Here is a 16,233-nt window from a genome sequence, read left to right on the forward strand (position 1 = left end):
GTGGAATTGGGCTTCCTGATATGAAAAGGTATTATTGGGCTTCGGAGCTCATTGCCATCAATTAATGCCGATATAGACTGCACGATGACCTGGCATTTCGGATAGACCGATGGCTCCTCCCAGGAGGCGGCTTCGAGGGGGCGTTGAATAGCAAATCTCCGATATCCGTCCTGACCGGTCCGACTAAACATGCTGTGTGAGTCTGGAAAAACGCTACTAGAAGCCTGGGTTGGGAGGGCAAGCTCACCAGGGCCACGCCGCTCTGGCATTGTGACCTGTTCAGTCAATTGTCATGGTCCCAGGGGTTCGACAAATGGGAAATCATTGGTATCTCCAGAATTAGGGACCTATTGAAATCGGGCGAGGTCATACCATTCTCCCGATTGCACCAAGAATACGAAATGGCCAATTCTGAACCGTATTCTTGGTGCAATCGGTATCTCCAAATCAGGCACACTTTGCTTGCAGTTCTCCCTAAAGGGGCTGACCTCCCTGAGTCCTCTCCGCTGGAGGACAGGATCTTAGATGGCGATTTGCCCGAGAAGGCAATATCCCTTATATATAGAAAGCCCATTAACAACACGCCCGATACCCTGATCTGCCTCAGAAGTAAATGGGACCACGACGTGGCTGGGCTGGATGATGAGGAGTGGCGTCCTGCAGTGGCGTCCCCACGGGAGGTCGCCATTTCCTCTAGACTCCGATTGGTCCAACTGAAAATCCTTCACAGAACATATTTGTTGGACCCTCTTTGGTTCATATGGGCTACGCCCAAGACAGTAATTGTGTACGACACTGTGGGCAAGAGGGCACCTATATTCACACACTGTGGGAATGTGCTATAATACAGACATATTGGGAGGGGGTGGTACGTATGATGGAGGAGGTGTTGGGACAGCAGATACCATGTAACATCAAATTGATTTTATTGAACATTTGGGACCCCACGGACCTCAGTGCTAAGGAGAGAATTTGGGTGGCTCTGGGCTTCATGGTGGCCAAGCAAAACATTGCACGTCTATGGAGGGCCCCAAACCCACCCAGCATTGCCGATTGGGCCAAGGACATGGACTGGTGTATGGTGACGGAAGTTCCTATTTATGCCTCTGGGGGTGCTCGACGAAATGGTCACAAATATGGGGGCCATGGAACACTTTTCAAGGGGATATATGTGAACCACCTGGGAGCGGGGATGAGGGTGCTGCTGTAGTTGTATAGTATGTGACTCTTGACAACACTTATAATGCACTGTGCAATGAGCTATTACTGCTGTATCAATGTGCTCTACAGACCCTTTGAACATTGTAGTGCTTTGATTGTTTGCATGCCTATTTCAATAACAAGAATTTAAAAACAAAACAACAGTGCTGCAAATGCCACTGGAAGGATTCTTGTAGGCACTGGGAGGGAATGAAAATCCCGCCTTTACTTCCACTCTATTCCTTAGTTTCCCTTCTGTGGGGCATTTACAAAATACGGTTAGTATTTTAGACTTGCAATACACCCTACTCTATGGGCCTTTTATTTTATACCTTACGGGTGTCTTATATGCATTAAAAAGGAAGGTTTAGACCTGGCAAAAGGTTTATTTTGCCAGGTCAGAATAGCAGTTTAATACAGCACTACAGGCTGCAGTGAAAGGCCTGAGATATATTCTAAAAGGCTACTTTGGTCGGTGGTACAATGAGTGCTGGAGGCCCACTAGTACAATTAATTTAAAGACCCTGGTATATGTAGTACCAATTTGATAGAAACTTACTTGTAGATTAAATGTGCCAATTGGGGTAGGACAATTGTAGAGGCCCTTTAGCAACAGTTAGCAGTGGTAAAGTGCACAGAGTCCAAAGCCAACAAAAACTAATTCCGAAAACAGGAGTGGTGAAGGCAAAAGGTTTGGAGAATGGCCACACCAAGGCTTTCAGGCATACGCTACTGATTATACTACTTGTATGACCTCCTCTTAAGTAAGCTTTACAGAATCCATATTTAAAAGGCTTCCATAAACAAGTAATGGAAGAGGTACTTGTATTAGAGGCTTTTTTTTATTCTTCTGGCATAATTTATTCATTCATCATTTCATTCATCCTCTTTGCTTCTTGCCATATAAAGTAATAAAACCAACATCACACCGTACCATGAGAACATCTGAGAGCAGAGTGGAGCCTTTGCTCCCAGCCCTTGACTCCGCGGCCCCCCGGCTAGCCCTAGCCCAGAATTTCAGCATCTCCCTCCATTTAACTGATTGCAGCCTGTAGTCACTGCCGCTACTGCCACTGTCATTGCTACCACCACCATTGGTAGCTTGTGCAGACAGCAGGTGGCTTGGCAGTTTCTGGAGAAGTGGAGATAGGGGGGCAACCAGCAGGTGAGGTAGCAGCATCCTGGGTAGAGCCCCGATCCACTGAGGTGGCCCAGGCAGATCTGGGTGATGCTTGTGGAGTCGGGTGAGTGCCCTGCCTCTGCCGTTTCAAAAAGGAAGAGAAGCCACAGTGAAAGAACCACGTAGGATCAAACTCTGGATCACGGAAGTGGACTACCAGGTTTTTGGGTGCTGCTTGCAGCCATGCACAGGTCCCTGTCCCCTGGCCCCCATCTACTGCCCTTATTTCAGCTACCCAACGCTACCTTTGAGTACACACGATGTTCATCACTGGCTCCAGGTGCCCATCATTGGAAACAGCGTTTGCAACGCTGATTTTACCACGCAGGTAGGTAACAAGGTGGTTGTTACAACGACCTCAATGTTACCATGCGAGACTTTACATCGCAAGTCATTTCTACGTCTTGCGCTAGGTGGCGTGCAACACCAGGGAATGTGTTGGATTTTAAATCCAACACATTCCCTACTGTTGTGCTAACTGGAGTCGGAATAGTAATTTATACTATTCCCAAGTCCAGCGGCCGCCTAGCGCAAGATGTAAAGCCACGCGTGGTAACAACACGGTTGTTGTAATGACGCGTTGTAACCTACTGCGTGGTAATAGCACGCGTAGTAGCATGCTATATTCCCTCATCACTGGCCACTGTCTGCATCTTAAGTTTACTGCCCCTTACGAGTGCCCATTTGAGGTTTACCACTGATTCGTGAAAAACAATTAAAAGGTGTTAGACGGACCGGGAGGGTCGGCCGAGGACAAGGGGAGAGGTCTCCGGGGAGAGCCGTCTCCAGCGATCGTACAGATAAATAACTTCCCCCCCCACAGACAGACACCACACAAGGAGAAGATCTAGCGTTCTTTATATGCACTTCTTAAGGTACGATGAAATAGTACAAGGAGGTCTGGACTCAGGGGTCCCCTCGATTTTAGTCTCTCAGGATTGGGAAAGGGTAGCGGGACAGTCTGTTTACCAGTCTGGTAGTTCGGATGAAATGATGATTAGCTCACAATCCTCGAGCTTGGTGGTTTAGCTGGTACGGGCCGCGGCAGCGCCAGCAGGTCCCGGTAGAGATGGTCGGTACACGGTCCGCGGCAGCGCCAGCAGGTCCCGGTGAGGATGGTCGATACAACGGGCCGCGGCAGCGCCAGCAGGTCCCGGTGAGGATGGTCGATACAACGGGCCGCGGCAGCGCCAGCAGGTCCCGACGAGGATGGATGTTGCAGAAGGCCGCGGCAGCGCCAGCAGGCAGGACGATAGTTCGCAAGATAGGGCTACGGCAGCGCCAGTAGTCCGTCAAGGCTGAGTTCTCTCGGTGTCTCTCGACTCCAGGATACAACTGCCTTCCTGCTCCGGAGCTGCCCCAGTTATAGGGCAGGCGCCCTTTGATGTCCGGACCCTCGCACTTGGAGGTCGGAGGGCCCGGGATGAAGGTGTCCAGACACCCAGCAGGGGGTGGAGCCAGCGCCTGGGGGAGCTGGAGGCGATCGGCACCTGGCGGGGGAAGAGCCCTTGACGCTTCGTTCTCCCATTGACCTGCCAAGTGGTCCGCTCACCTCCTGGGTGGATGGTGGTGCCGGGATGTCGGGGCCGGCCAGGCCCAGGGTTAGGGTCGGGTGGAGGCCACGCGGCCTCGTGGTGCAGGGCCCAAGATGGCGGCTTGACCCGGCCGGGGGAGCCGGTGGGGGCTGGGGCCCTGTCATGCGGGGAGGGAGCGAGCCCTTCGTGTGGCCTGTCCAACATGCGTCCCCCCCAGCTGAAGGCGGGGAGAGTCACCCATCTTCTTGGGGATTCTCCTCGTCGAGGCGGAAAAAGCGTGACAGGCCATCTGCGTTGGCGTGGTCTTGGCCCGGTCGGGGCTCCACGGTGAAGTCCATTCCCTGCAGGGAAATGGACCAGCGCAATAGTTTTGGGTTCTCCCCCCGCATCTGCATCAGCCACTGCAGGGGTCGATGGTCGGTTTGTACCCGGAATTGGGTACCGAAGAGATAGGGCCGGAGCTTTTTGAGGGCCCACACCACTGCGAAGGCCTCCCTCTCGATGGTGCTCCAGCGCTGTTCTCGGGCCAGGAGACGTCGACTGATGAAGGCCACCGGCTGGTCATGACCTTCGGGGTTCAATTGGGAAAGAACCGCTCCGATGCCGTGGTCGGAGGCGTCTGTCTGTACCACGAATTCCCGACCGTAATCGGGGGCCTGGAGCACAGGGGCGGTGCACAGGGCGGCCTTCAGCTTCTCGAAGGCCGCTTGACAATCGGGGGTCCAGTTAATCCGCTTTGGTTGGTTTTTGGACGTGAGACCCGTGAGGGGCCCCACGATGCTGCCGTAGTCCTTCACGAACCGCCGGTAGTAGACGGTGAGCCCTAAGAAGGCTCGGACCTCGGTCTGGGTGACGGGGGGCTGCCAGGACTGGATGGCAGCAATCTTAAGTTGCAGCGGGGCCACCAGCCCGCTTCCCACTTGGTGCCCAAGGTAGGTCACGGACCCTTGGCCAATTTGGCATTTGCCGGCCTTAATTGTGAGGCCGGCCCGCTGGAGGGCCTGTAGGACTTCTTGGAGGTGGAGGAGGTGGTCGGACCAGTGGCGGCTGTATACAGCGATATCGTCCAGGTAGGCAGCGCTGAACTCTTCGAGCCCCGCCAGGACCTGGTTCACAAGGCGTTGAAACGTGGCGGGGGCGTTCTTCATGCCGAAGGGCATGACCCTGAATTGGTAGTGGCCATCGGGGGTAGAGAAGGCTGACCGTTCCTGAGCCCGGGGTGTGAGACCGATCTGCCAGTAGCCCGCTGTTAGGTCGAAGATACTGAGGTAGCGGGCGGCCCCCAGCCGGTCGATCAATTCGTCCGCTCGGGGGATAGGATGAGGGTCGGTCCGGGTGACAGCGTTCAAGCCCCGGTAGTCGACGCAGAATCTCAGTTCAGGTGTGGTGCCGGGGGCAGCGGCCTTGGGGACTAATACAACCGGACTGGCCCAGGGACTGTCCGAGGGCTCGATGACCCCGATCGTGAGCATTTTGGCCACTTCCTCTTGTATGCAGGCCCGTACCCGATCTGGTACGCGGTAGGCCCGGTGTCGGATAGGGGGACTGTCCCCGGTGTCCACGTCGTGCAAACACCAAGGGGTGACCCCGGGGGTGAGGGAGAACAGGGTAGCGAACCGCAGCAGGAGGTTCCGGCAGCCCTGGCGTTGCTCCGGGGTGAGGGCATCGGAGAGCCGGACCCCGTCCACGGAACCGTCATTCTCCTGAGTCTTCAGGAGATCCGGGAGGGGTTCGGAGTCTTCCTCTGCCCCACTGTCCGTAGCCATCAGGAGGCTGAGTTCTGAGCGCATAAAGTGTGGTTTGAGTCTGTTGGTGTGGAGGACCCGAAGGGGGTTCCGGGAGGTCCCCATGTCGATGAGGTAAGTGACGGGGCTTTTGCGCTCGACCACCTTGAAGGGCCCCGTCCACTTATCTTGCAAGGTACATGGTTCGGTGGGGGACATCACCCACACTTGTTGACCAGGCTCGAACTCGACGGAGGAGGCATTGTGATCATACCATCTCTTCATGTCTTCCTGGCTGGCCTCGAGGTTCGCCTTGGCCATCTCCCTGAAGCGCCGGGTCTGATTGCGTAGGGCCAGGAGGTATTTGAAGACGTCTGGAGGGGTCTTTAGGGGGGCCAACTCCCAACCTTCCCTGACTAGGCTGAGGGGCCCTCGCACAGGGTGCCCGTACAGGAGTTCGAAAGGGCTAAAGCCGAGGGACTTCTGGGGAACTTCTCGGTAGGCGAAGAGGAGGCACGGGAGTAGTACATCCCACTGGCGACGGAGGGGCTCTTCCAATCCCCCAATCATCCCCTTGAGAGTGCGGTTGAAACGCTCCACTAGTCCGTTCCCTTGGGGGTGATAGGGGGTCGTGAATCTGTAGGTGACCCCGCATTGTTGCCAGAGGGACTTCATGTATTTGGAGATGAAGTTCGTGCCTCGGTCGCTGACGACTTCTCGGGGGAAGCCCACCCGGGAGAAGATCCCCATTAGGGCCCGGCCAACCACCGGAGCTGTCACGGTTCGTAGGGGCACCGCCTCGGGGTAGCGGGTGGCGTGGTCCACCAGTACCAGGATGAACACGTGTCCTTGTGTCGTGCGGGGGTCCAGGGGCCCCACAATGTCTATTCCTACCCTCTCGAACGGGGTGGTGACCACAGGGAAGGGTTGCAGAGGGGCTTTCAGCTTACGGCCACTCTTCCCGCTGGCTTGGCACGTGGGGCAGGACCGGCAGTGGTTCAGGACGTCGTTCCTCATTTTCGGCCAGAAAAAGTGGGTCACTAGGCGACTGTAAGTCTTGTCCTGGCCCAGGTGTCCAGCCAGGGGGACATCGTGGGCCAGGTTGAGTAGGAAGTCTCTGAAGCGGAGAGGTACCACCAGCACCCGACCGGCCCCTAGCTCCGCGATTCTCTGTTCGCTGTATAGCAGGTCGTTATCCCAATAGACCCAATGAGTTCCGGTGGCGTCCCCTGCGCTCTGGGCGCTGGCTTGCTGTCGGAGCCCCTCGAGGGCGGGGCAGGTCTTTTGCTCCTGGCGGAACTGTTCTTGGGTGGGCCCCCCTTCTTGACGCCACTGAGCCAGGCCGGGAAGGTCCTGGGGTTGCGCGACTCCTTCGGCTGTTGGTTCTGGGGGGTTGGCCTCGTCGTTGTCCTCTACTGGGGCGACCGGGGGTGGAGGTGCTGGCCATTCCGGTTCTTCTGATCGGGGGACAGCACGGGCGGCCATGGACCGGGTGGTTATGCAGGCCCAGTCCGGGAGGCCCAGCATCCCCAGGTGCTCTCTTCTCTCGACGGTGGCCCACGGGGAACTCTCGAGGTCATTCCCCAGGAGGCAGTCCACGGGGGCATCATCCCGGACCGTCACCTTCAACAGGCCGGAGACCCCTCCCCATTCGAATGGGACGCAGGCCATTTGACACAGACTTTCGGAATTGTCGGCTGAGCGGACGGGGCAGAGGATGTTCGGCAGGATCTGCTCGGGCTTCACCAGGTGACAGCGGACGGCCGTCACACTGGCGCCCGTGTCACGTAGGGCCTCGGCCCGACGCCCATTAATGGTCACCCACTGACCGTATTTCCGGGTGTTGGCGGGTAGGGGAGCCCGCGGGACCATGTCTTTTCCCCCGAGGCACGCTAGAACCATGGCGGCCGGTTCCCACTCTGGCCGGGCCGGCTCATATTCTTCCTGTTCCTCTGATAGTTGTTCTTCCCCCAGGGCGGCGGCAGCTACCTGGCGGGGCCTTGGTGTTTGGTTCTGCGGGCAGCTCGGGTCATTGGCGTAGTGGCCGACTCGCTGGCATCGGTGGCACGTGACGTTGGCTCGGAACCCCGGACGCATCGGGGGGTTGACCCGGCCGGCCGGGGGCGGGGTGCTGGCCACGGGCGTTGCCGGGATGGTGTCTCTCCCTCGGCCCTGGCCTCCTCCTCCTCGAGGACGGTGCTGGCCTTGATTGCTTCGGTTCTGCTCGTGTGGCCCTCTCCGGCCCACTCGGGTGCTTTCCCATCGGTCAGCTTCGGCGGCGAGCTGCCGGGGGTCAGTCAATTTACTGTCGAGGAGGTGCTGCCTGAGCTCGACGAAACAGTTGTTCGACAGGTGCTCCCATACCATAAGGTTAAAGAGTTGTTCGTAGGTCGTGACATGGCTCCCCTTGATCCAACCCTCGAAGGCTCGGCTGAAATAGTTAACGTACTCCACCCAAGTTGTACCCGGGATCCGGGTGCAATCTCTGAACCTCTGGCGGTACATCTCGGGTGTGAGGCCGTAGCGGGTGAGGAGGGCAGCCTTCATGTGGTCGTAGGACGACATTTGGTGATCTGGGAGCTGCAGCAGGGCATCGCGACCTTCGTTGACGAACCTCCCCCATAGTCCGGCTCCCCAATCACTCCGGTCGATCCGGTGGGAGGTCATGGCGATCTCGTAGGCTTTGAACCACTGTTGTATGTCGCCTTCTCGGACATACTCTCGGACAACATCCTTGGGGATGTGGACTTTTTTCTCGGTTGGCCCCGGGGTGTGCGGTCGCTCAGGCACCCCCGGTTCTTTATTCTGTTTCCGAAGTTCTATTTCCGCCAGTTTGCGCTCGTGTTCGAGTGTTATTCTCTTTTCCTCAAGCTCTCTCTGTCTCTGCTTTTCTTCTCGTTCTTCTCGGAGCCGCATATGCTCTAGATTTAGTTTCTGCTCGGCTAACTTGAGTTCACCGTCCATCTTGAGTCGTGCCATTTCCAACTCGTGTAATCTGGTTCTTTCTCTTTCCTGGATCTCCTCCTGCGAGAGGCCCGTTCCCCGCTCCTCGGGAGCCATGGCGTTCCCCTCCGGTGTGACACTGTTTCGGTCGGAGGGCCCGGCGATCCCAGTTTCTGTCCACGACTCAAGGGCGTGCTTCAAATCATCTTTTGTACTCAGGCCGGTGGTAGCAATGCCTAGTTCCATGCAGAATTCTTTTAGTTCGCGGTGGCTGTATTCTCCCAACTTATCCATTTGGAATCTTTCAGTGGAACCGCTATCTTTGGCTGACATCGTGGTTTTGTCGTGGGGTGAGCTACTCTCTGTACGATTACGCGTTGATTCGGATCGCGCCGCTGGCCACCAATGTTAGACGGACCGGGAGGGTCGGCCGAGGACAAGGGGAGAGGTCTCCGGGGAGAGCCATCTCCAGCGATCGTACAGATAAATAACTTCCCCCCCCACAGACAGACACCACACAAGGAGAAGATCTAGCGTTCTTTATATGCACTTCTTAAGGTACGATGAAATAGTACAAGGAGGTCTGGACTCAGGGGTCCCCTCGATTTTAGTCTCTCAGGATTGGGAAAGGGTAGCGGGACAGTCTGTTTACCAGTCTGGTAGTTCGGATGAAATGATGATTAGCTCACAATCCTCGGGCTTGGTGGTTTAGCTGGTACGGGCCGCGGCAGCGCCAGCAGGTCCCGGTAGAGATGGTCGGTACACGGTCCGCGGCAGCGCCAGCAGGTCCCGGTGAGGATGGTCGTTACAACGGGCCGCGGCAGCGCCAGCAGGTCCCGGTGAGGATGGTCGATACAACGGGCCGCGGCAGCGCCAGCAGGTCCCGACGAGGATGGATGTTGCAGAAGGCCGCGGCAGCGCCAGCAGGCAGGACGATAGTTCGCAAGATAGGGCTACGGCAGCGCCAGTAGTCCGTCAAGGCTGAGTTCTCTCGGTGTCTCTCGACTCCAGGATACAACTGCCTTCCTGCTCCGGAGCTGCCCCAGTTATAGGGCAGGCGCCCTTTGATGTCCGGACCCTCACACTTGGAGGTCGGAGGGCCCGGGATGAAGGTGTCCAGACACCCAGCAGGGGGTGGAGCCAGCGCCTGGGGGAGCTGGAGGCGATCGGCACCTGGCGGGGGAAGAGCCCTTGACGCTTCGTTCTCCCATTGACCTGCCAAGTGGTCCGCTCACCTCCTGGGTGGATGGTGGTGCCGGGATGACGGGGCCGGCCAGGCCCAGGGTTAGGGTCGGGTGGAGGCCACGCGGCCTCGTGGTGCAGGGCCCAAGATGGCGGCTTGACCCGGCCGGGGGAGCCGGTGGGGGCTGGGGCCCTGTCATGCGGGGAGGGAGCGAGCCCTTCGTGTGGCCTGTCCAACAAAAGGGTCCTGCACCTGTGAGCATTGTGTAGTACTGCATGCTTGTGTCCCTCTTCAGCAGCTGTAGTCTGAATAGGCGAGGCGATGGAGCTTGCCCACAAAAACAAAAAAAGAACTGGATAACTGTCAACTGTCCACACAGGCAACTGCAGGAAGACCTTCACTGGACTGATAAGGAAAGAAAAGAGAATTTGCAATACAGTCAGCACAGTGGGCTGTGGAAAGTCCTGCAAAGAAAGCAGGGACAGCATAAGCCGCTTGCACTATTTTAGTTTACAGTTAAACAAAGACTTTTGTGTACGGCCAGTAGGCATCAATCACGTCTCAAAAGTATGAGTTCGGGGAAACTTCGTCAACAAATAACTTGGAAGCCTCAAAAACAGGCCCCACCAAATAATACCGTCTCACATAGTAAAATAACTACAACTCAAAAGGAAAGGTTGGTGCCAGCACTACCCCCGGAATATCCTTTTCTCTTCATGTTTTCTTTCCCTCTTTTTGCTATTTTTCTTTCTTTTTTTTCTTATTCTTGAATACTTATTCCACTATCACCTGATTCGATATGTACCCTTAGCTCCTTTTACTTATTTTCTTCCATAAGATGGTTTCTTCACCCCTTTTTATTATCATTGCAACAGATTGTTTCTTACTATATTTTTTAATAATATAGGTTTTATTATTCTACTGTTTCATCTTATGCTTCATTGTAACTTTGATACTGTTATTCCAATTATTTTTTTTTTAAAGAAATTGGTGCCAGCACTACCCCCGGAATCAACAATCTTCAATTTCGGGGAAATAAATCCACAACAGAAATTCTTCTTTTGAAAAGATCCTATAGTGGCAATATATGCCACGCCAAAGGAGGTACCTGGTTTGCTCAAACCAATTATTCCCCAAAAACCCGATGTGGAGAAAGGTTTCCAGACATGAGGTCCTTCAAAAGAAAAATCCCAGCCAGCCTTTATTGGACACAATCATTTAGGCACTGGCAGTGAATAAACCAGATAATCTCACATGCACTTGAGATGGGGATCGCCTTGCGTAAGTACGCTACATCTTCTGCAGTCTGAGATAGAGGTTTAGTTGGGGAAGTCTACCTCGCAGGCGACAGTTCCCCATGGGAAATTAATACAGGTAACTGCCCAGGTGCATGTTAGTAGGCCACCACTGAGTATAAACCTTCGGAAATGAAACAATCATAGGAATTAACACAGGACACAAAGGTGTTAGAGTAAATGATATCCACCCTATCAGAAAACCAAATGGATGGTTCCTTGTCTTGCTCACTATCATTATCAAATGATATTGACCTCTTACCTGCCCAAGAACTTGGACAAATTTGCTTTGATGACAACCGGATCACAGGCCTTAAACAAGGCATCACCACGCCCTTCATGGTAAACATGCCAGTAAGGCAAGTCCGGGAAGCTATTTCACCAGTCTCTGATTCAAATAAAAACCAGCTCAAGGCAACAACATCTAAGGTAAAAAGTGCTGCTACCACACGTCACAAAAGAAAATTGAAACGACATTCCCCAAATAAACCTAAATGGTAAACCCATCAATAGGTCACAACAATAGAGTAAAAGGTCCATCTCTAACTAGATGAAAACGGGAAACAGCATTTTCCACGCGGGTTTTACATCGTGTGCAAACACAACGCAGTGCCATTACTACGCAAGTCGTTACAACGACTTGCGCAAGATGGCGCTCTCGGATAAGGAACAGTATGATTTACTATTCCAACACTTTCCCTAGTGTTGCACCCACTGGAGTTGGAATAGTAAATCATACTATTCCTAAGTCCAGCGCGCCATCTAGCGCAAGTCGTTGTAATAACTTGCGTTGTAATGGTAGTGCGTTGTGCGCCATCTAGCGCAAGTCGTTGTAATAACTTGCGTTGTAATGGTAGTGCGTTGTGACAACGTGGTCATTGTAACGACCCCGTTGTTTTTGCATCGCGCAGTAGAGTCCGAGATGTAAAGAGACACATTTGATGAAAACATTCCTCATCACCCTTACGATATCATCAACAAGTGAAACTGAATCACTGCCAACAGCAGGCACACAGCTGTATTCGTCCACGCAGTGGAGGGAAACATTGTTAAAAGCATTACAACAACCAATCGAATACATTCTTGAACTTCCAATGGGAGGAGCTCGATGTTCAGACTGACTTAATGAAGTTGATGGCGGCACACATTGTGGGGATTAACTCTAAGCTTGAATCCCTAACAGCGCTGATCAGAAGGGTAAAAGCTATTCATCCACCAGCTACTCCCTCCCTGAAACCTGTACATGAGACCGAACATCCAGGATCGCCTTCAAAAACAAGCATTTGCAATGCAATAGGTCTCGCATTTACGCGGGTTTAAGCTATTGGCATTGTATATGACAATACCTTTTATTTATGTTTTGAAAACCAAAACATAAATAAAGGGCATTGTCATGTACAATGCCAATAGCTCAAACTGCATAAATGCGAGACCTATTGCATTGCAAATGCTTGTTCCACCCATGGCACTTCCCTTGGCATCTCAGAAGACACGAGGGCAGCCGGCACTCCCAGAAAGCCAAGCAAGGCGCTCTGTCCATGTCCAAAGTTTCAAGTTTATGCTCGATTGTTAGTGCATCTCACTTGTGTGCAAAGTAAGCAGCGATGAGGGAGGGGCGTGGGTGACGGGTCAAGCTGCGAATCAGGAGGGGGTTGGGCGACAGCATGCAACACCAGAAAGCACAGAAATATTATTCTCTTACAATATTAGACACGCTGACTTCTTCGCTCGCTGGGTGAAAAGGAAGGCTCATTTTGGCAGAGCACTAATGAAAAGAAACAAGACTACCATTTAAGTATGTAAATTATGAGAGCAGATTGTTTTCAATTAAGACAGCGCCCGCCTTGCAGGCATTCGTGCAGCGGAGGAGAGAAGGGGAGAACGGAGCATATTTAAAATTAAAGCGCAATGTTCTGTTAAAGCACGTTGTGCCTACAGTGAGAGTAGCTCAGTAAGAAAAGATCGCGATCAAACATCAAAGCGGACGTGCAGCCGCTAAAGTGAAAGTAATCATTTCGCGGCCGCTTTGATATTCTCAGTGGCCGCGCGGCTCACTGAGAACATCAAAGCGGCCGCGAAATGATCACGCAGGCTGCCAAATGGTGCGCGCGCCCTGCGCACATGCACTGTAGTTGGCGGCCTGAAAGCACTGGTTTGCACTTCCAAATACCCCCTTTACAAAAGCTCTCGCGAGAGCAGCGCTAAAGCGCTGGCTCAGGTGAGACCTAATGATCTGGCCACAATAAAGCATATGAATAGCTGGAAACCAGAACCCTCAGGTTTAGTTTCAGCTCCACAGGAGACGGCTAGTGAGGGCGAGCCTACAACAGTAAAAGGTGAAAGGGCCAGATTTACAGGTAAAAATAAGGATGCAACTACACTACCGGCTACTTCTAGCCTATCACTTGCCAAATGTACACAATCTTTGCACAATACCACAAACGAGCAACAGATAATTCACTAATAAATGTATCACTCGACCGCATGAATGTCTCAGGGTCGTCGGTCTTGGCTTAAACTGTTATGCCAAACAAATCATCACAAGAATATCAGAATATCAAATTAGGCAGATTAGATCACATTAAAGGATCAAGCAACAGCAAACCCCATATGAGACAAAAGGGTTCTTACAAAAAGAAAACAACACAACTCAAAAAGTGCTAGGATGATGGGACCACCAACATAAAGAGATGGCCTAATAGACAATAATGCCAACCTAGTAGAGAAGAGGGGCAATTCTGTTTAAAATCAGTCAGATAGTCTCACATTTTCTCCAGCAATTCCTCTAGAACAAGTAAGCACATTACCAAACTCAAGTCATCAAGGGAATTTAACCAAACTCTCATAAATGGAATCCCATATCCATAACCTCAAATCACCACTGCAAAAGGGCAGGCAGCCCACAGGGAAGCAGGTCCCCCACATGAGAAGCCAAAAGGTCAACATCTCAAAGCAAGAACAGGTTTTACTTAATACATCAGACCGAAACAGACAAGACCTCACACTTGACACAAATCACTCAAAATCATCACCTTTATCTTTATCCATTATAGGCAGGGCTGGCTTTAGGGCAGTGCGACTGGTGCGGCCGCACTGGGCGCTGACCTGTTGAGGGGGCGCCAACCTGAGGGAGGGGTGCTGTGTTTAGCAATAGCTTATGATTATATAGATGAGGGGCACTTTTGCCGGGTGGTAGTGATGGAATGTGAAGAGGCACTCATTGGGTGCGGGGGCGCCCAAAATAATTGTTGCACCGGGCGCCACCAGTGCTAAATCCGGCCCTGATTATAGGAATGATCCCAAATTATTTTTGCAGGCGAAAAAAGCTCTTCTCCTGATCTGTTGGTAAGAACGGCACAAAGCCTGGTTAAAAACAGGCCCAAACAAGTCCAGCTGAAGCCTACAGTAGAAGACAAGCAGGACTGGACTAGACTATCAAAAGCTCTGGACTTCCGTTGGTCCTGATGTCACCCCTCAGCAAAAGGAAAGTGGCCCATCCGGGTCCCAATTATGCTAACAAATGAAGAGCACATTAGCATTTTTTCATGGAATGTCCACAGATTCGGAGCAACGTAACAAGACACTGAGACCTTGATTTTTTTTATTTTTTTTTATTTCATTTTGCTGCAAGAAACGTGGAGTCTAACACCAATAAGCATAGTAGGCTTCCAGGAGCACCATATACCGTGGAGAAAACATCTAACTTTGGACATCCAAGGGGATGCATGTCGACATAAATCTCCTCAAAGTAAAGGTGGTTGTTTGAAGTAATTGATTCAGGAGTAAACTGGTTGCAAGTCATAAAACTCAAAGGCAAAAATAGCACTTCAACAAGGCTTGAGCTGCTTTTCATAAACAAAAATAGACATCCAGGGAAAGAAAGAAAGAAAGAAGGAAAGAAAGAAAGAAAGAAAGAAAGAAAGAAAGAAAAAGAAAGAAAGAAAGAAAGAAAGAAAGAAAGAAAGAAAGAAAGAAAGAAAAGATGGCAATCCTAGTGAACTTAATAAAGCTACTGCAAAATCTGTATCAGCATGGGTTGATGCTTATTTCAGGGGATTTTAACACGAACCTTGTAAGGAGAGACTCTTAGATCAGGAAGAATAAACGTGTGTCAGAAGTGGCCAAGTTACAAAAACAGCTGGACTCTCAAGGGTAAACGATCCTGAATGGAAATTCATGGGAGGACAGTCAAGCAGCATTTACGTTTTGAAGTCGAAAGAGTCAATCAGCCATAGATTACACCCTAGTAAGTGAGGAAATATTCCCTCGGTGAGCCTTTTTGAAATTCATCCATGCCCTGAAAGTGACCACCTCCCTCAAGCTCTTTGAATTGAACTTAAGCTGCAAAAAACTTGCACAACAAATGACTTAGCATTAAGACCAGAAAGTTACAACTTAAAAAGATTAAAATGACGCAGAGTCAAAACAGATCAACTATTCAATGTGGTCTACCAGCACGCAAACAATTCGAGAAATGTGAAGAGGACCAAGGTTTGCATGCATGGGCTGCTTTAAGAAAGGCCTTACTAACAACATTTCTAGTAATACCCGCCCTATATGAGATTATATATGGACACAAGGCCCTAAGGGTAGAGGGCATAAACTTTGGTTAAATAGGGAACTGTGTGAAGAGAAAAGGAAATTTGCCAGGGAGGTAAGAAGACTGGCAGTAGAAGCTAAGAAAGGTAAAAAAACGGACAAATCCCAACTAATTTCCATGAGGAAAAAAAATATAAGAAAGATTGCCAGAAAGCAAAAAGTAGGTATTCAGACGAACTTTGGGAAACATTACTTTAGTCTAGTAAATTAACAAACACTAAAGAGTTTGGGGCATAATTAATGGCCTAACTAAGGGTCAGGCCCGTCATCAAAATGCTGGAATTACAGAGGAAACCTGGAAAGCATATGTGTATTAAATGTACACCACCAGTCTCAATAGTCATAGAAATGGTGAAAACCAAAATCAGCTAATCCAGAAGAAGTAGTCAATAGATTTAACCAAATGAAACCCGAAGATCGAAACAATTCAAAGCCAGTACAAAGAAGCGTTGACTGTGTAAATGGCTAGGGTAAAGAACCAAGTGGTTCGACAAAGTATCCTAACCCTTGATGGTGATGAAGAATCAACTGAAGCTTTCAGCTCAAATATACATGGATCAATAGTGATACAGTC

The sequence above is a fragment of the Triturus cristatus genome, chromosome 11 (genome assembly GCF_964204655.1).
Source record: "Triturus cristatus chromosome 11, aTriCri1.1, whole genome shotgun sequence".
NCBI lineage: Eukaryota > Metazoa > Chordata > Amphibia > Caudata > Salamandridae > Triturus > Triturus cristatus.